The sequence below is a fragment of the Rhinoderma darwinii genome, chromosome 2 (genome assembly GCF_050947455.1).
Source record: "Rhinoderma darwinii isolate aRhiDar2 chromosome 2, aRhiDar2.hap1, whole genome shotgun sequence".
NCBI lineage: Eukaryota > Metazoa > Chordata > Amphibia > Anura > Rhinodermatidae > Rhinoderma > Rhinoderma darwinii.
Genome location: NC_134688.1, coordinates 434,580,336 through 434,604,881, shown reverse-complemented (window position 1 = coordinate 434,604,881; position 24,546 = coordinate 434,580,336). Strand labels below are relative to the sequence as shown.

Here is a 24,546-nt window from a genome sequence, read left to right as displayed (position 1 = left end):
TTCAGTAACTTCCATGTTGAGCTCTACAATACCACATTGTTTGTACTAGAGTCTTGTATTTACATGTTTTTTTAAATGTATGTTATATTTCTGTAATAAAATTGTTATATTCTTATATAATTCTGGCTATAAGCTCTATATTTTTTTCTAGTATGGTTCAAATGGCTATGGAGCAGCCTACAGGGTAAAATATGGGGGGATGTTGGTTTCTAAAACATCACTCAGCCTATAACAGTAATGTTTTTGGAGCCTGTCTATTTACACACCGTTTTATAATGTTTTTGTCATGCTAATCGTGGGAAAAAATGCACTAAAATCGTGATTTGTGGAGGCAGACTGACAAACACACTGGGTGCCTGCCACATACCCCCTTGATCTGAGGCGCGTACACCTTAGGGATTGAAACCCAGGACCCCAGTACTATACAAAAACATTGCTAACCACTGAGCCACTGCACATCCCTTTAACAACCTGGTATTTCATAAGGCTCCCTGTTTTCAAGCTTCTTTTATAGCAGGATAATTTACCAACCTGGTAACTTCAGGCAGCAAATTAGTGCTTTGACAATAACAAGAATGAAATCTTAGACAAAAAAAGCCATAAAAATAGGAGATGCACAACAACAAACTATTTGATTACAAAATAAATGTCTTCCTGTTTCACATTTGATCATCATGTCGTTTTTAGGTATACAATTCTATGCTGATTAATTTCCTAATAACCTTTAGGGTATGTTCACACGCAGTAGCAAAATACGTCTGAAATTACGGAGTTTTTTTTAAGGCGAAAACAGCTCCTGAATTTCAGCCGTTTTTGAAAGTACTCACATTTTTTGCGGCGTCTTTTACGGACGTTATTGGAGCTGTTTTTCAATGGAGTCAATGAAAAACGGCTCCAAAAATGTCCCAAGAAGTGACATGCACTTCTTTGACAGCGACGCGTAAAATTACACCTCGTGGGAACAGAACATTGTAAAACCCATTGTAAGCAATGGGCAGATGTTTGTAGGCATAATGGAGCCATTTTTTCAGGCGTAATTCGAGGCGTAAAACGCCCAAATTACGCCTGAAAATAGTGCGTGTGAACATACCCTCATAGTGGATGATGCTCCATTTTTTTCTGTTACAGAGCTCTGCAAATGCTGTGCACATGCATCAATTTAAAAGATAACATTCTGGCAGCCTGCAGCGACCACTAGAGGGAGCTTACTGTGTACTGTTTTATTATTGAGTTTAAGGTATGAACAGTATGCATTTAGCTTCTAAGCTCCCTCTAGTGGTGGCTATAGGCTGCCAACATGTTATGATTAAATATTTGTCTATTCATGGGATTTGGAGCTCTGTATATATAAAAAGCAAAACATCCGACTACTATAAAGATATATTAAAATATTAAACTGCACAGAATTTGGAGCCTGTTTAGTTAAAAAAATTGTATTCAAGGGTGAACTTTAAAAAGCCCCAAAAAAACAAGAAAAGCATATAGAAGGAAACCTTATAATGATTGCTGCTAATATCATGTTAGTAAATGTATCTGTAGATTAATGCAGAACTTATATGTGAGATAAAGTAGTGATAATGGGGGGCAGAGATTTTCTGAACCTCCTGTTTGGAGCCCTTTAATGGTATTGCACTATATTGTAAGTCAAACTTTAAGGAGTGTTTCAGAGAGATAAAAATTAATGGCCTATTCTCATAATAGGGCATCAATATCTGATCGGTAGAGGTCAGAGTTGCCAACCTGATTTTTTCATTTTTTAGGAAATTTATCCAAAAATCACAGCCAACATTTGTTACGAACAAATTACAAAACCATAATGAATCATAAAGATTATAAGTAATACATGTCTATAACTTAGAATAGCAATATTAACACATTACTGCTCAATACTGTCAAATGCCGACACCCTTGTAGTGGCGGTTCACAGTACTACAGTCTTCTCCTATTCACTTGAATGGGAGAAGGCTTTTATACTGTGGACAGCCACTACACATATGTCGGCTTTTGACAGCATTGATCAGTAAAGGGAATGAAGGGAAAGCACTCATTGAAAAAAGCTGATCGGCGAAGATGCCAAGAGTCAGACCCCCACCAATCAGATATTGATGGCCTATTCGGAGGATAGGCAATCTATTTTCTCTTTACGGAAAACCTCTTTAAGTAGAAGAGCCAGAACAGTCACGCCAACTCTTTGATCAGTTTGATCTGAACAATCATAATTAAAAAGTATTCACGTATATGCTGATGAAACTAGATCCTCCAGTCCTTAAACATTCCAGTTCTTTCTAATGAACACGAATCAACTTAATTAGTGACATATTTTAGTAAATGACATTAGTGATTTCCTGCCAAAGAATAACCAATAAAAACAAGGGTGAAAGCAAGACGTGGAATGCATAAAAACATGTCAATTCAATGCCTTCCTCTGGATCAACACGGTAGGAATGGACTTGAGGGACCTGTGTCTTTTTCCAACCTTATTAACTATGTAACTATATATATATATATATATAAAAGTGCCGCTTTTTGGCGGGAAAAATATTTTTCGGTTTAACAGTTTAGTGGAATAAAATGTGATGAGGGAATTATATGAAATGGGTTTTCTGGGAATATTAATGTTTCTTCTTAATTTTATATATAAATCTGCTGCTTTACATAAATTCTGTCACATACACCAATTCAGCCTTATAAACAAATTATGGATCTTTCCCCCCTGTGCCCAGTTCCCAAAATATGCCCTCATATAAATAATGTAGCCATGGGTGACATATAGGCCATACTAATGACACTTGACTTTTTTCAGACTGGGGGACATATTTATACTCTGTACTTCTGATCTATGGATTTCTTTAATACTAGCCCATTCCTTATCCAATGTCACTGGAGCATTGGAGGCCACTGTTCATGGGAAACATTGTCAAAATAAATACAGCCATAAACTCAGGAATGGGTCTCAGGCTTTAGGAATGCAAAATTCACCTTGCCCTAGCAAAGCAAACTTCACAGTGTGTGCTGAAAGACTAGCGGGAATGTAAAAATTCCTGGAGTTTACACCATAGTTTGCAGACATAATCAAAGAAACACCATCTCCATCATTCGAAGAAGACATTTATGGCCTCCTTTAAAGTAAGACTCTTGACACACGTTGCTAATATTTTAAGAATGCTATAGAACATATACGAGTAAGATGTGTTTATACGTATAACACTCCAAGATATATGTAAGTAGAGCTTTATGGCCGACAGAATATATTCCTAAGGTGTTAAATAAAAACAAATCATGCACATTTGATATTTGTCTTTCATTTCGGGAATGTAGCAGTTTTTGTTTCTATATAGTAATTTTTAACAGGAACATTTTATAGTTTTGTTCCTTAGAGATATTGTTGTGAATGTTAAGGCTGAATGTATTCAGGCGGATCAATAAGAGCAGATGCGGCAGCTTTCCCACATAAGGAAGGCTATGCTCGAAATGCATGACTAAGCATTTATTTACCGATCGTAGGAAGGATTTTCCATCAGACCACCTACTAATATTTCAGTCTAACTGATCAGAATGGTCACGATAGTGGGGGTCTGGCTGGTAGGACCCCATCCTTCTGTATCACCAAGACAACCTCTTTTTAAAACAAAGCTAGCACCACTTATTTCCCTGCAACCTTTTTTGGCGGCTATTCTTACAGAGCTGGTTCACAGAGGTGGGATCCTAAGCTTGAGGAATACCTTCTATGAAGTCCAAATCTAAATGCTACACTACGTTCTAACAACTATTTTTGAAATCTAGCCCCCTTAAAAGGGTGTTCTTTTTGTTAGAAGAGTCCCCTAACAACATACCTAGTACAGGTGTCCCATCGCTAGGACCCCAGTGATCAGCTATGAATTGTGTGGGTATCTGTCAGCAAGTGTTCTGTTTTATTGCAGCTTCACCGCAGGGGAAATAATGCATTACACAATTCTCAATGAAATGGGTTGCCCATGTAATACACAGTCATACTGGGTCCTCCAGAACTCTTTGTAGCCACTCTCTGCTCTGCCTAAAAAATGGATAGACTTTCTTAACAGGGTCCTAAACACTGTCTGAGAGCTGGGGATGTCGGTAGCTTTTACTAATAGAAGGGTTAAGATTCACACTTTAAACCACACTTAAAACGTCCTTGTTTACCAACCCGGCAGTGAAAAATCAGAGTACTATTGACTGATGTAGAATTTATATTCACACATTTAATATTTTTTGTAGTAAAGTGCGCCTTTAAATTTACATAAATGTAAAAAAGTATTATAATGATACGTTTTTATTCAGACAGCGGGACTTCAGCTATTAATATCTCCTCTGAGGATTCTTAGTAGGAGCTATGTTATCTAATGACATCATCTTAGCTATTTAATAAGCTGTGAGTCGCCCTCTCATGACATTGGCAGAAGCTGTTTCCCATGATCTCCCAATGGGAAAGCAGACAGAAGTTATGAAGGGTACGTTCTCACTTGTTCTTTACTTAGCATACAAGCATACTAATAAATAACTGTTCTAGCTTGATATCATCAGTAAATGGTAGGACATTACCCATATATCTACTGTTTCTGAATAATTCAAGGTTAAGGGTGAGGAACATCAAACTGGCCAAACATCTCAGCAGCTTGATCTCGTGTCTAATGTTCTTTGTACATAACGTACTTGTTATTGTCCAGGTTATTGACTTCACAGCTGCAGATGCATTAGGAAAGTTGCTGCCAGACTATTCTCATATTAATCCACCAGCAATGTGATGGCCCATTTTGTTCTTAGATTTATTGGCTCTTTATTGGCTTTAATACATCTTCTACTCAAAAAGTCATCCATGAATATACACATCCACTGGGGCAGATCCTTTCTAGATACTTATTTTGTTCAGCTACTTATTAAAGTGATTGTCTCATGAAGACAATCCCTGTCTATATGAACTATTGTGGCATGTGGACATCATAGAGGCATCCCTTCTGTGAGCCAAAACGGGCAGGTAGTCTATGATCTACAGGGACGGCCATTCATCTGCATGACCGCCATGTAATAAAACATTTCTACTGCAGTGATCGCTGCAGGGGAAATGTCTGGCTGCGGCTTCCCCTGGAAGAAAAAAGTTTACAGGGACCTGGAACCTTGACCTGGAACCTTTAGTGATCAGCTGATAACTGCTGTGGCTCCAATCTGAAAAGGATTGTCTCTGAGGAGACAACCCCTCTAAAGTCGGCAGTCAAACAATAAAATTCTAATATATTTATTGTGGACAGATACGAATCATGTGATAATTACACAGGTATACCTGAAAGTAACCAATGAAGGTTCCTATTGAATGACTGCAAGTAGAGATCTTGAAATTGATGATGAATTGATACAAAAAGTATAAAAATAACATTGTATAATCTCTCATTATACAATGAATATGCTTCATTTGCCGAAACCATAATACTCCTTTATGTTCATAGCGCTTGAAACTTGAACAATGATGAACAATTGTGTCCTCTGAAAAGCCAGTTACTATGTGCAGAAGAGTAGCTAAAGTGCCTACATGTGGTTGTGATGATGTCATGCCCTCAATTCTACAAGCATGCCACACTAGCAAAAACATTCAGTAACATGTAAAGGCAATGGGTAAGGCTACTTGTCCAGAATAAGGATGTTCCCCACTATGTAAGTAGTCATCGTATTGTGTCGATTTCACCATTATTTCATGACACCTTCATGAAGGCGAGTTCCCACCCATAGCATCATAGACATCTTATAGAAACATTTCCACAAGTAAAGGGCACACAGATTTGAAATCATTCTTTAGTTTACGGCATGAGCCTTAAATCACCACCAATGATATGACAAATGACATCTTTGTTTTCTACTTCTAAGCTGCCGGAAAAAGAAGCAAGGTTATGATGTATTAAAAGGTCATTTCAAGGTCATTGGTAAAATAAGTGGTAGCACTAGGCTTTTCTAGTCACGCATAAAACATATACAGCATATTGTAAGAAAAGCATTCCCACATTTTTCATCATGACCCACTAAAATTATTAGGGGGCCTGTGTTGAAGTAAGAACTTTATTAGTTTTGCTTCATTATCTCAACTTTTCTTAAAAAGTGTTATTTTCCTGAAGTAATTGGGCATTTAGTCGGCATTGTGAGACTAGACATGGACCGTACATCCACTATAGTGGGTTTATACAGTTTGATCAAAATGTCAACAAAGGACCTCATGTTCATGTTTATAAATTATGCCTAGCGGCTTAGGTTAAGGTATATAGTTGATGTGCTGTCCATGTCCAGTCTCACAATGCTGATGTTATCATATAGTCTATCCCCCTCATTTTTTTTGTTTTAACTTGGCACCAGCACTCCACACATTTTGGCCCAGCTGATTTTAATTTAGGAATGACCTCATAAGTGTTTCTGCCCTTGCTTGTGCTCTCAGTTTTTCACTGGCAACGCATGGTAAGCTGAGCTTATTCCATTTGTTCACATGTTGTGGTACTGTGGGGTGGCATCTGTTACTGTGGTGCTGCACTTGTGGGAGGATGTGGCCCAGAGCCAAGGAGGCTTGGCATGGCCTGATAGCATCGGTGGTTTTGGACCTCTGGGTTGCTTCCTCAGCAGGAGTCGTGCTGCGGTGGCGGTGGCCGCCATGCGGTGCTGCAACCGACAGAGTAGGGACCCACTTTGAAAGAGGTTGTGTGAAGTGGCAAGTGGGCTTATACAGTTTGATCAAAATGTTTACAAAGGACCTCATGTTCAGGTTTATAAATTATGCCTAGCGGCTTAGATCAAGGTATGTAGTGGATGTTCCGTCCATGTCTAGTCTCACAATGCTAATTGGGCATTTAGACTCATCTAGATCCTGTGTAAATAATTGTGTTTGGAAGATAAGTTTCAAAACAGCATTCTGACAATAACCCATGGGGCTGCGGGGATTAACAAATTCATAAAACAGCTTGTGTTGGCTTAGTTTTCCTGCAGAATTTGAAGGGGTTGTATAGGGTAGAAAAATATGGCTGCTTTCTTCCAGAAACAGCACTACTCTTTGACATTGTACATTGCAGCAGTAAATAGTGACATGATCAAAGATATCTCCCTCCTTTGATCGGTTATCGGTCTTATTTGTGATGCGATCGGGCACTGGGATGCCCCTGTACAGTCAGCCCTGGGCACCTTAAAAGGACCACAGGGCTGTCTGTACACTCAGCCTGTTATTAGGGCACTCTTGTATTGCCCCAGTAACAGCATGTGTCATAATGACATAAAGAATATGTTTGAATTAAAGTTATATAGTAATCCCTTAATGGGAATAAAAATGTATGAAAAAATGAACGCGATTAAGTAATATAAAAAAAAATAGTTATGCTTCCCTTACACAAAAACAAAAATCCTTTGTAGTTTTAGATATCCCCACCAATGTAATAACCTAAATGAGTGATTTACCAGGTTATTTTGTGTGAATCATAAAAGATATAAAAACAAACAAACAAAAAAAATGACTACATTTTTTTTTTTTGTACCTGTGCCCCAAAGAAATATTTGAATGTATATATTATGCACTAATGTTTATGTGCCCCCAAATGTGGCTTAAAGAATATGATTTCTCCCGCATAAAACAAGGCTTCATTCAGCCACGTCAATGAAAAAAAATTAAAATTACGGTTGTCTAAATGCGAAAAGGAAAAAACTAAAAATTGTACTGCATTGTTATGGCCCAAACAGACGTGGTCATTAAGGGATTAGTTCCCTTACCAGCCTATAGTTTAGTCTGGCAGGTAAAGTGAGCATTTCCATCAATAATGCCATTTATGCAAATCCCTAAAATATTCTTAAAATCATCTTAAAACAAGAGCTTTTATCCAGTTTGGCAACTCCTTGTCATATTTGCGCCCCTCCTAAAGCTCTCTCTGCAGGGATCCCTCATAACCAGCTGTTAGCAATGTTGGAAATACAATATAAATGCATATTTTTCTCAGGGATGCATTACACGGAGCTCATGTAAATCATGAGCGATTTTCTTACCCCTACTAAGCATCCATACAATACAAGCTGTACATAGGTTACATACTGCTATATATTCACAATCTTTTCCATCGCTTACATTCAAGCTTTGAGGTGCCGTGGAAAATCCTCTTTTTCATATAAATGTAGATAGAAATCTTTGTCGCCAATCAGCACCTACAACAAAGGAGGTTATAGTCATCCATTATTATAAGTTGATAAATGGGTATTAGCAATAATATTCACTCTAGACTAAAGGATAAAGCACAGCTAAATAAAATACCTTAAAGGAGTTGTCTGGTTTCAGCAAATTAATGTTATTTTTTGTATTATTAAAAAGTATTTAATACTTTCTGTATTAATTCTTCATGGTTTTCAAGATCTCTGCTTGTTGTTATTCAGTAGGAACATTAATTGTTTACTTCCATTGTATAAAATTCTGTCCAAGGCCATGTGATGGACACACAGGTGCACTGCTCGTTACAGTTAAGGTTAGTTCACACGGTGGAATCACTGCCGCGGAGTTATTCCTGCCGTCGGCAGGAAGATTTCCCCTCCCATTGTCTTCAATGAGAGGTTCGAGCAGGATCTAGCCAAAGATCGGGCAGGACGCTTCTTTTTCCTGCTGCCGGAAAAAATTACCTAGCAGGGAAAAGAAGCATCTGACCAGCAGTGAAATGAATGGGAGGCGGAATTTTGCGGCAGAGTCCGCCACAAAAATTCCTACGTGTGGACAGGGCCAGACGGTATGTGTATCAGAACTATGATTTGTAACGATCCCAGCACCTGTGTGTCCATCACATGATCATGGACAGAATTTTATCCACTGGAAGTAAACAATGAATGTTCCGACTGAATAACAACAAGCAGAGATCTTGAAAAATCGGAAGAACTAATACAATACGTTTATTGGAAAACTGTATAACTTTTAATTATATAAAATAAATAACATTAATTTGCTGAAATCTGACAATTCGTTTAAATGGATGTAAGTAGAGGCAGTCGCCCAGCCCAGAACATGTTGGCCCACCGCACAACATAGACTGCATTCTCGCCAAGTCGTCCAATGGGTCATTCCATCTTTCAGCCTATAACCCTGCCCTGAGCAACCTACACAATGCCCCTTTATGCCACAGTTAGTAAAAGCTGTTACCCAGACGGCGCATTACCTATGATGTGCCATTTATAATACTGGTGACTTCTTATGTGGCTACACCCTAAGGCTGGATTCACACAAGCACATTACGTCCGTAATTGACGGACGTATTTCGGCCGGAAGTCCCAGACCGAACACAGTGCAGGGAGCCGGGCTCCTAGCATCATAGTTATGTACGACGCTAGGAGTCCCTGCCTCGTGCCGGACAACTGTCCCGTACTGTAATTATGTTTTCAGTACGGGACAGTTGTCCGGCAGCGAGGCAGGGACTCCTAGCATCGTACATAAGTATGATGCTAGGAGCCCGGCTCCCTGCACTGTGTTCGGTCCAGGACTTGCGGACGAAATACGTCCGTCAATTACGGACGTAATGACCTCGTGTGAATCCAGCCTAAAGCTGATCGGCTGCTGTTACCTACCTGCTGCACCTCATATCTTAAGCCTCCACCCAGAGCACCCCTTTATGCTCACGATGGCAGAACATGAAAGAGAATAGCTCAACTTACAAGATTCAGAAAGTATGCTTTAACTTTTCATGACTGCTGGGAGCTGTATGTCATAACTCCAGGGAAAAATGAACAGTTTCTGCCTGTGGCAGGCGCTGGATGAGTGAGCAGGCATTACGGTTGCCACAAGGCCAGTAAAGCACCAGCCGAGCCGGTATTTACACTGGGAGACCGGTTCTAGTAAAGATGTTTTATCGTCAATAGTAAGTGCTGATATTTTTGTATAATAAGGAGTGCTTGTGCAGTCAGATTACTTCCGATTTGGTTTGGATAATCCTCCTTTGCTAGGCCTTACATTTAACAGACGAACACATGCACACTGATCTGGCTGGTATTTTTGGGAGGATATGGTGTCAACACTAGCAAGCATACCCTTGGCCAAGAGTGTCACAGTGAGAAAGTGCATGACAGTATGTTGGTGCTTTATGGTTCTGACAACCGTAGCATAGCTCTGTTATGTATATTATGTTATGATATTTTTGGTATGGCACAGATTTTTAACGCTCTGTAAGGTGCCGTTGTTTGCACTCTGTCCTGCTAGCATTAGTAGAATTAGTAGAACTGTATCTATAGTGCTTGCTGATAAAATCTACTTATATGCGAACAGTTTTTCACTGCAAGTTTCTGGTCCAATACATTTTTAAAAAGTTGCCCTAAAGTGTAGTATCACTAAAAGCATAAAAGCATTTCAGCTATATCTAACTGTATATTATTATATTAAAGATTATCTGTCACCAGATTTCACAATATAAAGGGCATACATTATTGAATAAATCTCTTAGACCAGGTGAATCTGGTGTGCTTACTTTCAAAATTCTCATAAGAAAGGCTGTATAATTTTTTTGTCAAAGTTTGATGTAATCTCAATCTCATCTAGAGCTGACAAGTTTCTATCAGTGTTCCTCCTTCCTTACACCATGCTGAAATCTTGCACATGCTCAGTACAAGCTGCAGTTTTCCGTGCTTTGCCTCAAAATATGGTCGCAGATGGGGTTAGAAGCTGTAATTCTACACTAAAACTGCTGCTGGAAGACAGGTTCTCTCACTGCACAGCCAGGGAAACTGTAGCTTGCACTGAGCATGTGTGAGTCAGTGAGATTGCAGCTTGTACTGAGCATGTGTGAGAGCCAGGGAGTGAGATCACGCTGTGCTGAGTACAAATGGACATGAATGGAGAGAAGTGTATGATGCTGATTGGTCAGCGTCATACACTTCTCTTTACAATGCCCACTTGGTCAAAAGTTAAAAATTGCCCAGTTGGGCATTAAGAAACAAATTAGCATAAATCTAAAATCGCTCATAACTTGCTCAAAAATGATTGTTTTTCAAATTAAAAACCACTGCTGTTATCTACATTACAGCGCAGATCAGATTATGTAGGAGATAGGGCACTTATAATGTGGGGACAGAGCCTCTTTAATATCAGGCAGGAAATCTTTAGAAGGGGAATATGCAGCCATGAATATACATGGATTTTCAAAGTAAGTAAATCAGTCCCATCAGGTATAAGAGATCGATTTACGTACTGTATGTATGTAATTCATATTGTGAAATCTGGTGACAGATCCTTTTAAGGTGGAAACAATTGAATTTGCTGCAGAGTGACTGTAAGTATGTTACCTTTTCAAGTGATGATCAGAGCCAAATACAAACGTATCATTATACACAGACTGCGGTGAGATTTACAGTTTTCTTGGATTAAAGATCATATATCCTCACGTGCTTATGATGCAGACCTGCAATGTACTGTATACAGGAGATGGCGGAGGTCTAGGCTGTAAAAAAAGAGGAAAAAGTGGAATAAATATCTTATTTCTCAGCTTATATCCATACTCATAATTTGCATGATTGGTGCATTCTAAGTGTATTTAATACTGTTAGGCCCTAAGCAAGGCCACATTTGCTGGAGCTAGATAGTCATATTACTGTCAAGTAGAGACAACTGTGGAATTATTCAAGATTTCTTCTTTAGTCACACAACAATAGAAACCATGAGAAATTATTAAAACATTTCAGAGTGATACTTAGAATTCAAAATTGTTGCTTTACATGTAATAGATAATAATATATCATATAGGCTCATTTACAGTTTGAATGATCGGTGGTTTAAAACTATTTCTGAGTGTCTTATGGACGTTTCCATCAGAACGATCATTGGGGAGGCCAGACGTATGTGTTGCTATCTTTGTAATCATTAAGAAATGACCTAATCATAGTGACATTTTCAGTGTAAACTCTCATGACCCTCCACCTAAGGTTAAAATGTGCATGACTTAATTGTGCAAAAGTCTCATAGGCCCTGGTCATGGGTGACAAAGATGCAGGAACATTTTTTTGCTAGTTTTTTGTTTGAGTAGAAGGATAAAAACATATTTATGGATAAGACAGCCAGCTATTTATGGCTGTATAGGAGCATTACAACCGATAAGCAAAAAGCACAGGGAACATAGCACCCAAAGAAATATCTAAAATTCCCAAGTATTGTAAAAAATATTTCTTAATATTATAATAATTATAATCTTTATTACATGATAAATATCAACAATACATGGTATAAAAAAATATATATAGAAAAAACTGATAAAAAAGGTACTATACGGAGAAAATATCAGTTAGGTAAGATGTTGAAATACCTAAGGGTTAACAGAACCAACCCATCTCAAAATAGCGTATCTACCCCATACAAGACCACCACTAATGCATCAAAAGAGCAAAAATGCTGCAATGTAAAGTGCACAGTTACCAGATAATATCAGTGCATAAATATAGGTGCATATAAATGAATGCCAACTAGTAGTATGTATTCATAATCACAAATACTAGATAGAATCGAATCTGGCACCCAACCAAATAATGTCAGGGCAGACAACCAGAGAGATATTGGAGAAACGTACCCGAAGTCATGGTGGAGAAAAGAGGGAATGGCCATATGAGATGTAGCAAAGGACCGCCTCGACGCGCGTTTCGTCTGAGATCGGCTTTGCCAGGAGTCTCCTGACCATGTACCTATATTTATGCATTGATATTATCTGGTAACTGTGCACTTTACATTGCAGCATTTTTGCTCTTTGATGCATTAGTGCTAGGGTCTTGTATGGGGTGGTTACGCTATTTTGTGATGGGTTGTTCGGTTAACCTTTAGGTATTTCAACATCTTACCTAACTGATATTTTCTCCGTATATGACCTTTTTTTATCATTCTTTTCTATATATATTTTTTGATGCCATGTATTGTTGATATTTATCATGTAATAAAGTTTTCTATATTTTTTACAATACTTGGGAGTTATATATATATCTTTGGGTGCTATGTTCCCTGTGCTTTTTGCTTATAGGTTGTCTACTTTGATTGTGGAGAAACCTTTTTTCTTTGGCTTGTTGAGGATTTATGTAGGTTTATGTACAGGAGTATTAATCATGGTAATCTATTAGAGGATAGGTGCTGCTAGTTCCGCCATGCATCCAACTTTATGTAGGTCACAAGCCACTTTTAAATACAGTAGATAGTGTTGAGCTATGCTGAGTAATAAAAGGATAAAGCCAAAAATCCTATTCATTTGGGTACCAAATGAAATGGCTTTCACCCTAGGTATAACTGGCAGTGATATGGTTTTGACCATAGCACCAAGTTCTACTAAAGCTATGACCTCGCTGGTGCCACTAGTGCAGAGTAGTGTCTGCAGCTGCCAACACCTGTGTAGCCACATTCAAGTGGCCTGAGAGCCACATATGGCTTCGGAGGCACTGGTTGGGGAACACTGAACTACGGTTTACATAAAATGTTGGAACAAAAAGTTTACAGCAATTTTCTTATATTAGCATTAGCAGGTACTGTTTTAATAAAGCTACAGAGCCAGCAGATGTGGATATATTCTTATGGCTGCCCATCTGTTTAGGTAACAAATTCTAAACTTTAAAGTTATCATATTCTGCAATTACAACTCCATTATCCAACTGCAGGCTGATGTAAAACTCTGCCTGTATATGACGGTATAATATTTTTTGGCAGCCACCAGCTCAGTTATGTCAGATTGCTCCATTCCTGAAATGCAGCATGTCTGCTAGTAGTATATTAGAACATTTGTTTCATATAAACATTCAGCTTGCAAAAAAGTTAAAAAAAATGGTACAGTATATGCAACGTATAAACATTAAGTTAAAAGCAACAAAGTGCAAAACTGACTAAATCTGATCACATCATTAGTTAAATGAGACATAGAAATAAATAGACCAGGCCTGTGCTATGTAATCCTTTTTGTAATATCGTTTCCCTTGAAAGCCTGTGTTGAATTATTGTCTTTACCCCCTTTCTGAAAATCTACATCAACTAATGCTCTTAAAATATCTGCAAATCTACCACAGTAGCTGCTTATGAAACAATAACACCTTTTATTTAGTTGAGAATTAGGTGACCATTTACTTCAGCAGTCTGGCAGAGCGCTTACATCTGACACTTACAGCAAAATCTGCTGAAAACTATTAGAACTTCTGGACTTAAAAAGCTCTGGCTGAAATTTGATGTTTTCAGAAGATGCTGAAACGATAATTTAGAGCGCATTGAAAGTATTGTCCACTTCTCAAAAATAGTCCAGAAAAAAGAGAATTGTATTGTTGTATACAAAGTCCTTGCTATTAAATTGGTTGTGTTGATTTCGGAACTAGTAGGAAAGCAGGTAGTCACTGGTGAATTCTTTACCCGACTAACAAATAAGTGTCTCTGAAGGATAAACAAAACTTCCTCATTAGTCCCAATAGGGACTATTTGATCTATTTCATAGACAGGCAGAGGGACAGCTAAATCAGTCCTACAGTCCATCGACCCTGCACATACAGCATCCCAGATCTCTGCTTCCTGTACCTCTGTGTGTAAAACTTCGGGAGAGTTGGATATTGAGCATAGTCAAATCATGTTTTTTAGTGTTTAGGTGGAGATGTGCTTAAAGTATAAATGTGTAAAGATGTGATCAAGAATATCCAATCAAATACATGCGTGTATTGTCTGTAATTAGTTGCTCTAGTTTATTACACACTTTTGCTTAATTTGTAGGTTTACCTGGAGCCTCCAGAGTTAGTGATGCTGTCAATCGGGAGATTTTGGCACATGACTGACAGGGGAGGACATATTGACATCAACACTAGAGAGGCCATGACTGAACAGTGGGATGTTCATGATGGTTTCTCCATGGTGAACTGGAAATGTGGAGCATCACCGAAGAATAATAACAATCAGGGACAGGACTACCGTACCACTACCATACCGTTGCTATCTAGTGGTGCCAGTGGGCATACTATTCAGGATTTCCTGCAGCAAAATAAGGGGCAATGGCGATTCTCGCCAGATAATTGTTTTATTGGCATTGTATTCATTTACTTTTTCACTCTCTTGTTGGTTTGTTTTATTTTAAAAAGAAAGCTGACAAGACTGTCGTATCCTCCAGTCCACCTTGGCTTACAATTCGGAACTACCGTCATGTACCGGTTGTTTACAAAGGGCCTAGTAGTTACCGAAAGTACAGCTTGTATTTTTATGGGGTGTGCAGGATATTTAGACATGTTTATTTACCCTGAGGAATCCTAAAAAAAAAATGTGCACAACATAAAAATAAGTGAGTCAGTGTTAGATATCTATCAATCAATTCAGCTTTAAAGTAATTTCTGATCTTAATTTTCTCTGGCAAAGAAAGAAACCAGACTGGATGACCGTCAGCTTGGAGCAGAGAACTGACATGAGGTTTACAGATGTTCATAAATATCACCAAATGCTTGAAAGCCGCAGGAGTAAAGAATGCTGGAAATCAATGACAATAATCCCAGACAAGCTAATCAGTTACACTCTGTCTTTAATTACGAGGCTGGATTTTTCTCTGGCTGTTTGGACCATTAATCCAAATCTGAGCTGTTTTGACTATGTCGATTTTGCATGTTAATAAACAAGATTTGATGTAGATGTAAGAAAATAGATTAAAGTGTTGGGAAGAGAGAATAGCAATTTTTAGCTTTGGAAAATAAACAGATTTCATCAATAATGATGTAGACTATTTGGCCACAGGCTAAGCTTGCTAAAGATGGGAAAACAGGACCTTACTTTCTTCCAAGAAATGTTTTCATAATTGGATTCATTGGCCTTAAAGGAATGTTCTACATGCAACATGGGGGGAAAGAAGACAATGACACCCTCGTCTAGTTTACTTCTGTTTCTTCAGGCTCTGTGCCAGTAAAAGTCAGTGTTGGAGCCCTGAAGTTTTTTGGATAGTTACGATTTAAAGAAATGACCTAACTCTACTGGCAGAATGACACTTACACGAGACATACCAAAATAAAATAAAAAAATTGCCCTTCAATGTACATTAAAAAAAAAAAAGTCTTATTTAAAGGAGTTTTCACATCATATACAGTTATGGCATATTCACAAGATATGTTATAAGTGCGTGATAGGTGCGGGTCCCATTGGGAGATTGGGGCTGCTTGCTCGGATCTTTATGTAACTCCTATACACTTCAATGGAGGGGGCCTTCAATATTTGCTGCTCCTAAATGTAAAGGTTTGCCCACAATAAAAACAGTGTTATAGAAAAGATATTTCCCATGATATGAATAATTATTTTTTTGTAGGGTTTACCTTTAATAACTGTGAGAAATGTTGGAGCATGAGCGTTAAGTGTTGCAAAAAATGGAGCAGGTCAGTCTGAACTGATAATTTATAGTACAATAGACATGACAATTATAAAATTGTTTGGATGTCTAATAAATTCTGTTATATCTATAGCCGGGCTTTTTTTTACTCAAAATCTGAAGACTCATTTGTTCAGTTACCTCCAATATCCCATTTGCCCCAAGTCATATGTCTAGAAAGTTGAGGTATGGGGAATTTATTTGTTGGGTTCACCCTGTGCCTGTCTGTGATACTATGGAAAAAAATTTGGTAACCAATCATTTTCTTTCCCTGACTGAAAGACTGGATTTGTTGGGTCATAGGAAATCTAATTTTGACTAATTTTACTTGGTCTTTTGTGTGTATTTATTCATGGAAAGAATATCACAGATTACCATGTATAGCAGTTCCCCAATGTAAGGAGCCTACAAACTAATTGCCCAATATCTCAGCTTCTTGAACCATTGAAAGGGTCAATTCACACGGTGGATTTTGCTTGGATTTTGATTCCTCCTCCCATTCACTTCAAAGGGAGGTTTGGGCGCAACTTTTTCCTGTATATAAATGTATATGTCTGGATATACTATAAGATTTGAAGTAAAGTTCAGACATTTACTGTCAACGATTAACTGCTGTAATTGGCCAATCTGAAGGTCATGTTAATGGATGAATGTCTTAATGAAGCCGACTTCCGATCCTATGTATATGGTGGACAGATAGTCCGGGTTCACCTGTCACATATTTGTTGCAGAATTGTGGTTGCGGAACCACATTGAAATGCCGCAACAAAGTACAGTAACAAAGTAGAATACAATAACATACCCCATTCACTTACAGCGTAAAAAATCAGCAGCGTATTCTAGACATTATGCGGATTTTCAAATCCGCAGCATACACTATCGATAGCGGAAATGCTGTGGAATTCCTCTACGGATGGCAATACAATGGGTGAAATCCACAGCTAAATCCGCATTTGGTGTGGATTTTAAGGCTGGTTAAACAGCATAATATTTAGGAAATGTGAACCGGGTCTTATTGTTCAGATAAGCAGGATCCGTACATCTGCAGGAATATGAACGCAAACACGGGGGGCAATAAGTCAAGAAACCACCTGTCTGGCAGTTTCTTATATAAATTACCATTATAGTCCATGTATTATTGTTGCTGACAATCACAACTTGGAGTTGCTACATTTCAATAGGATTATTATCAGAAAACCCAATGCGCACTGTGTTACCCGGTAGATTGGCTGCAATTGTGTATTGTCTACGTATACAAGAGCAATTACAAAACTAACACAAAATATCTCATGCATATTACTCACAGAGGTTGTGTTATTCAGTGGATGAAAAAGAGATCCCAGGAAAATCTTAGTAGTCTAGATCAGTGCTTCTCAGACTGACGTGGTTCTCACTGGGGCGATGCCCTCATTGTTGGTGAGGTGCCGATGGACAGGCAGTTTTAACAGAAATGGTCATACTCTACACAGAGCTCTCTCTGGCTGCAGCAAGCTCTGGTTTAGCTACAGAATTTACTTTGTGCTTATTTTAATGTTCTACTGGATTCAGGAGACAAAAATATATTGAGGTATATGGACTACGAGCGCTGATGAAGCCCAGGCTGCCAGGCATCACCATCTTCTGGCAGGTGAGGTTACGGTAAAAAAGATTAAGAACACATATTGGAGGTATTGTCTAGAACACATCTATGTCTTTCTTTTAGCATTAATATTTAGATTTATTCTTTTTAATAAACAGATTTTTATTGATCCAGTATACATCTAATCATTACATACAGCAATTAAACATTACAAACAAAGCATTGGGATAAGGATCACATTTTCTTTTACAGAAAAACAAAAAAGAAACAAACAAACAAAACTCCCGATCCAGACACGGCAAATTGACCACGTATTTGACTAAGGTAATCATAAGAGTATGTCGGAGTAAGTAGATTCAGTCCATTGATCCCATAAGGAAGTACAAGCGTAGGACCCTTGAATAGAGGCTAAAGCGCGTTCCATAACATAATTATTGTTAACATATAAAATCACTTCACTCATACTAGGCACTTTTTGTAGATTTCCAGTATTTTGCAATCAATATTTTTGCAGACAGCAATACATGAAAAAGTACGTTTCTGACACCCGGAGAGAAATCCACCAATCCCACATGCAGTAGGGCTAGAGCAGGGGCGAGCTGAATATCAACCCCTAATAGAGATCGTAAGAAATCTTCTACTTGCTGCCAAAAGCTGGACAATATTGTACACTCCCAGAAAATATGGAGGATGGTACCCTTAGAAGTGAGGCACCTCCAGCACCTATCTGATGATGTTGGATATATTCGCGACAAACGACTAGGAGTGTAATACCACCTATACATTATTTTCCTAGATGCTTCCAAATGTGTAGCGCACTTAGAGAGAGAGCAAACTAGATTGAAAGTGGCTTCCCAATCCTGCGTACTTATAGGGATTCCCAGATCTCTCTCCCAATGCCCCAGACAAGGAAATTCCTCCCGAAGCAAACCCTCACACAATACCTTATAAATTTTTGATATCCCTTTGCATGTTTTATCCAGATTAGTGAATGACAATTCAAAAGGCGTTTTAGGGGAATCAATCAGAGGAGGAAATGTACTCAACAAATGACGTATTCTAAGGGATTTATAGAAGTCCCTACGGGGTATGTTGTACTTCAGACATATATCATTAATATTTATATATGTAAAAAAATAAAAAAAAATAAATAAAAAATAATTAAAAAAAAAATATATATATATATTTTTTTTACGATGGTATTTAATGTAAAATAAAGTGGACATTTTTAATTTTTTATTTTTTACAGTGATGTACTAATATGTGAAGAATATTGATATTGTTGTGTATTTATGTATGTATGTGTGTATGTATGTATATTCATTCACGTCTATGTATATGGGATTTTTATGTGCGTGCTCCAGCTGTCCAGTGATAATGTCTCAACTACCTTGAGAGATACCCAGGTACTCGGGAGTACCGACTAATGTAGTAACTATGCTTTCACTATTTATGTTTTCCCGGGGTAGATTGTTTTAGTGCTATATACGGCACTCCTGGTCAGTACATGACCTTTATCCCATGTTTGGGTTTCTGGCATAACTGCCAGGCTCTAAAATGGCCACTAACCCTTCCCTGTATAATGCCAGCCCCTCCCTTTAGTCTTTTTGCAGCGTGCATGCGCAGTTTGTAGTTTAAGTCCATGGCACAGTTTCCGACATCCGGATCAGTGCCGGTGCGCATGCGCCAAGCAGGTATGATGGCGTCCGCAGAGACAAATGTGGCTTCCGTCGTCCGTGCACATTGAGGCTGTATTCGCACGGAGTATTTTGGCGAGTTTTTTTATGCGGAAACCGCGTCGCAAGACTCGGCAAAAACGGCCCGAAAACGCCTCCTCGCGGGAAGTGGAAGCGACATGCCCTATCCTCGGGCGCTTCCGCCTCTGACCTCCCATTGACTTCAATGGGAGGCAGAGAAAGCGTGTCTCGTGCTGTTTTTTGCCCGCGGCGCTCAATGGCCACGGGCGAAGAGCGGCGCGAGAATTGCAGCGTAAATCGGCGTGCAGGCAGAGGAATATCTGCCTCGGACTTCCTAACAGAATTTTTAGGCGGATGTTCCTCCTGCAAAAGTGCCCTGTGTGAACATAGCCTAATGGTGCCTGCAGCATGGTAGGTGTAATTTGATCTGTGATTGCAGATCTCCATATGCTGTGAACACTGCTTAGTGTTTGGCTATTCGTGTAGTCCCCTCCCTCTGCATTTTATATTTAAAACAACCACTATCCCATCAGTCAGTACCCCTTGAGAAAGCTGACGGCGAAACGTGCGTCGGGGGCGGTCAGTGTGGAGTGTTCCTGCGTGCTTCCTATCATGCAGTCCATGGGTTTGTGCAATATCCTTTATTTATAAAGCATGGTCTTTGTTTTGGGTGCAACTTGGAGCTTTAGCTGTATACTTTTATATGCATGCACAATTGTGTGCTCTTCTGTCAGGTGCTAAATATATTTATGTGCTTCTGTTGTCCAAATACTTGATCTATATGATTATCTTTTCTATAGATATCTGCATTTGTTACCACATCACAGGATGTTTTTAGTATGGTATTATTGGATTATTCACGCAGCTCCTCCATACTCTCCTTTTTAACTGTGTGCTATATTGTTTTTATATTTTGATGGCCAATGTGTTATGTATATTTCAATAAACTTTATTTTATATTGTCATGGTACATGACTTGTGCTATGTGTGTTTCATTTTCTGGATATACTAGTAGTCTTCACAGTCTGGTATAGGTATTGATATATCATTAAATGCCATTAGATGAGTTTGCTCCATAATGTCAGAAATACACTCAATGCCGGACAACAGCCAATTTTGGATAGCAATATCAGGTATCAGAAGCGGAAGCAGTCGAAGAGGAAGATCAGAAAATCTCACCGGGATTATAGGGTGAATAACAGTAAATTTTTTCCAGACCTGGAGCCTTGCATCAATCGTTAAAAAAGAAGATTTAGATATTTTAGCACCAGTGGACAATAGCCACATGCGCGCTTCTACAGAAGATCCATCAAGTAATTCCTTTTCCATAGAAATCCAATGTTTCATAGGAACTTTAGTCTTCCACATTCTGGCTTGATCCAAAATTGCTGCATAATAATAATGAGCCAAGTTCGGGAGACCCACACCCCCTTTACCAATTGGCTGGTATAATACCTCCGCAGCTACTCTAGGGCGGGAGTTTTTCCATATATATTTATTAATTATACCTTGGAGTCTTTTAAGATAAGATACCGATAGCAGAATAGGTAAATTTCTAAATAGATATAGTATTTTGGGGAGGATCATCATCTTAACCGCAGAGATTCTCCCTACCCATGATGCCTCATACTTCATGTACTTGGATAAGTCTGCTTCTATCGCAGATACCAATGGTATATAATTATATTTATATAAAAAAGAGGCGGGGTAGATAAGTTGTATTTCTAAGTATGAAAAAGAGTGCTCAACCCAAACAAACGGAAATTTCTTACGGAGAGAGTCCAAAAGAAGATGAGAAATATTCATACTCCAAACCATAGACTTAGTAACATTAAGCTTATAATACGAAATTGCACTAAAAGCCTCCAATATCTTAGTGACCTCTAATAGAGATGTCTCAGGGTCAGATATAGCAATGAGCACATCATCCGTAAATAAGCCAATTTTATGAGATATATCCCCCACCGTTATCCCACTAATAGCAACAGATGACCTAATGGAAGTAGCCAACGGCTCCATCACCAAGGTAAAGATGAGTGGAGATAAAGGACACCCTTGTCGAGTCCCATTGGTTATGTTAAAAATTTTTGATGTACATCCAGAGGTAAATACCAATGCAGAGGGAGAAGAATATAGGGCCATTATACTATGATGCGCCGTACCATGAATTCCAAATGCCTCCAGAAGTAACCGCAAATATCCCCAATGGACCCGATCGAAGGCCTTCTCCGCGTCCAAGGAAAGAAGCAGAGAAGGCGTCCGATCTCGCTCCACCAGGCCCAACAAGTCCACAAAACGCCTTGTGCTATCAGATGAGAACCTCCCCTTTACAAATCCCACCTGATCCTGATGTATCAAATCAGGCAAAATGATGGCTAGGCGTTCCGAAATTATTTTGCTTTGTTCTTAAGTCAGTTTCTTTTTTTTTTTTTAAAACATTTTTTATTGGTTTTCCAACAAGCATCGTACAAGTTAAACAAAACTGTATATTAACAATCAGACAGATGACATCATCAACTCACGCAGGAGCGTATACACTGTAATATTTGAAACATTGTCACTCATCAGCATAACAGTGGTGCATTTATTCTGTCTCCCTTCCTTGGTAATACTGGAGTAGGTGTAAGTTCGAAAGATCAACATTTGTTGCATTACTATCTCCTTGAACTCATGACCGTGTTACATTGACCCATATATGTTACTTCCTTAATACCATTATCCTCGCCTAGCCACTATGCGTTCCACTCCATCCTTATCGATGTACTTTTAAATTTTCCAAATTCCCTTTAATGTCTTCTGTGAGGTACCAGGATGTGTATTTGAAATTCTCCATCATTTCCCTTATTTCCCTTGCAGGCAATTGCTCTATAAATGGTCTCCACCGTTTAAAAAATCCTGAGGTCTTTTGTTTCTTATGTTTTGTCGCTTCTATTTTGTCTGAAAGCATGCAGACTCTCATTTGTTGGGTTACATGTTGTAGTGAAGGAGTGTTGTTTTCCAGCCAACATTTCAACAAGCATCTTTTGGCAACGAGAAATATTATATGCATCAGGGAGGGAACATGTATTGGAGATTCTGTCGCTTCTTCATTGATTGAGCTCATGGAGTGAAAAAGCAGCAGCATAGGATCCGCTGGTAACACTTTGGCCCAGAGTGACTGCACGTAGTCCAAAATTTCCTTACAAAATTTTTGTGTCTCTGGGCATGACCATATGCCATGGTATAGATCAGTGCCCACTTGGTTACATTTTGGACAAGCATGCAATCTCTGCGGGTTGGCCGTCGTTGAGGGAATATTGAAAGCATATATTGCCGCATGGATAAGTTTAAAGTGCGATTCCCTCCATACCTCATTCACTACACATTTCCGCACTATCTTCCAGCCCTCCAAGAGAGGGGTTTTAATGTCTTGTATATTCAGAGTGCGTCTCCAATACGCAAACTGAGCCCTCGGCTCTACCCGAATGTACAGATCTCGCAGTGTTTTATATAACATGGACAATGATGTTCTATGTGGCTCATCTCCAATTACTTCATCAAAGACATTGTCTATCGTTTCTGGTTCCAAATTCCTCACTAACTTTGTGCAAAACGATTTAACTTGTAAATATTGGAGGAAATGATTCGGAGAGATCCCAAATTTCTCCACCAACTCCGGCAGTGTGTTCAATCGGGGTTCTGAGGCATGGAGTAAGTGGCCCACTGTCGCTATTCCCCGCTGTTTCCATGCTGTGAATAAAGAGCTAGAGTGCCCCGCTGGAAAGTCTATGTGCGACCATAATTGTAAGTATTTGGATAATTGAAATGAAAGCCCCATCTTTTTCCTCACCTCCTTCCAACACATAATAGTGTCGCGCAGTACCACCGATCCCTTTACATGGCTAGGGAGCGATGCCAGTCTGGTATGTAACAGTGAGATGAGATCATGAGATCCCGCTAATGCCCTATCCAATTCATAATTTGAGTAATGACTGGAACGATGCAGCCAATCCGCCACATGTCGAAACAGGCTGGCTATATATAATCCCCTCAGATGAGGTACATTTACTCCACCTTGCCATTGGTAGCCCTGAAGCTTGGCCATTGCGATTCGGGGCCTTTTATTTGCCCAAATAAACTTTAAAATGGCAGTATTAAAGTCTTTAACATCCTTATGTTTTAATAGAATGGGCAAGGTCTGAAGCGGGTATAGTAGTCTCGCAAACGATATCATCTTGACTAGATGACATCTACCAAATAATGAAAGTGGCAGATTCGCCCATCTAGCAAGTTCAGTTTTTATCTTCTGGAAGATCGGTTTATAATTTAGTTTATATAGAGTTTCCGACGTTTGCCCTATCTGAATCCCTAGATATGTTATGTGTGATGTCGCTATTTTAATACCTGTCCATTGAATTTCTATGTCGCCCCTATGATCATGTGGGGATAGTCTTAGTAATTCGCACTTCGTCGGATTAATCTTAAGCCCTGCAAAGGAGCCATAGTGTCGAATCAGTTCAAAAACCTTCTGTAGGTGTTGTGTGGGATGCGACATAAATAGGAGAATATCATCTGCGAATACTGCTGACTTCACCTCCCTATCACCTATATGTATACCCGAGTACAGCCCGTCTCTTTCTAAAGCATGGATAAGAGGTTCCAGCGCAAGGTCAAATAGTAAAGGCGACAGGGGGCATCCCTGTCGTGTACCCCTATGCAGCGCGAATGTCGGAGACCTAAATCCCGGCGTACAGACGGCCGCCGTGGGATCCGTGTATAGCGTTCTCAAATACTGCCTAAAGTTCCCCTGCATATTGAACTTGTCCAGAACCATGTTTAGCCATCGCCATTCAACATTATGAAAGGCTTTCTCTGCATCTAAAACCACCAGGGCTGGTTGGTCGGATGATGACGGCCAAGCTTTAATCTCATCCATTACCCCCAGGACCTTCCTGATATTGAT

At 39.0% G+C, this 24,546-nt stretch overlaps 1 protein-coding gene across 1 annotated transcript in view; it reads right to left on the bottom strand.

The window, feature by feature from the left end:
• Window positions 1-24,546, bottom strand: part of COL8A1 (collagen type VIII alpha 1 chain) — a 124,822-nt gene that overhangs the window by 54,709 nt on the left and 45,567 nt on the right. The window contains exons 2-3 of the mRNA XM_075854442.1: window positions 11,278-11,432; window positions 8,096-8,172 (exon numbers count right to left, since the gene is read on the bottom strand). The gene's annotated coding sequence lies outside the window, so the exon portion shown is untranslated. The remainder of the gene's footprint in view (window positions 1-8,095; window positions 8,173-11,277; window positions 11,433-24,546) is intronic.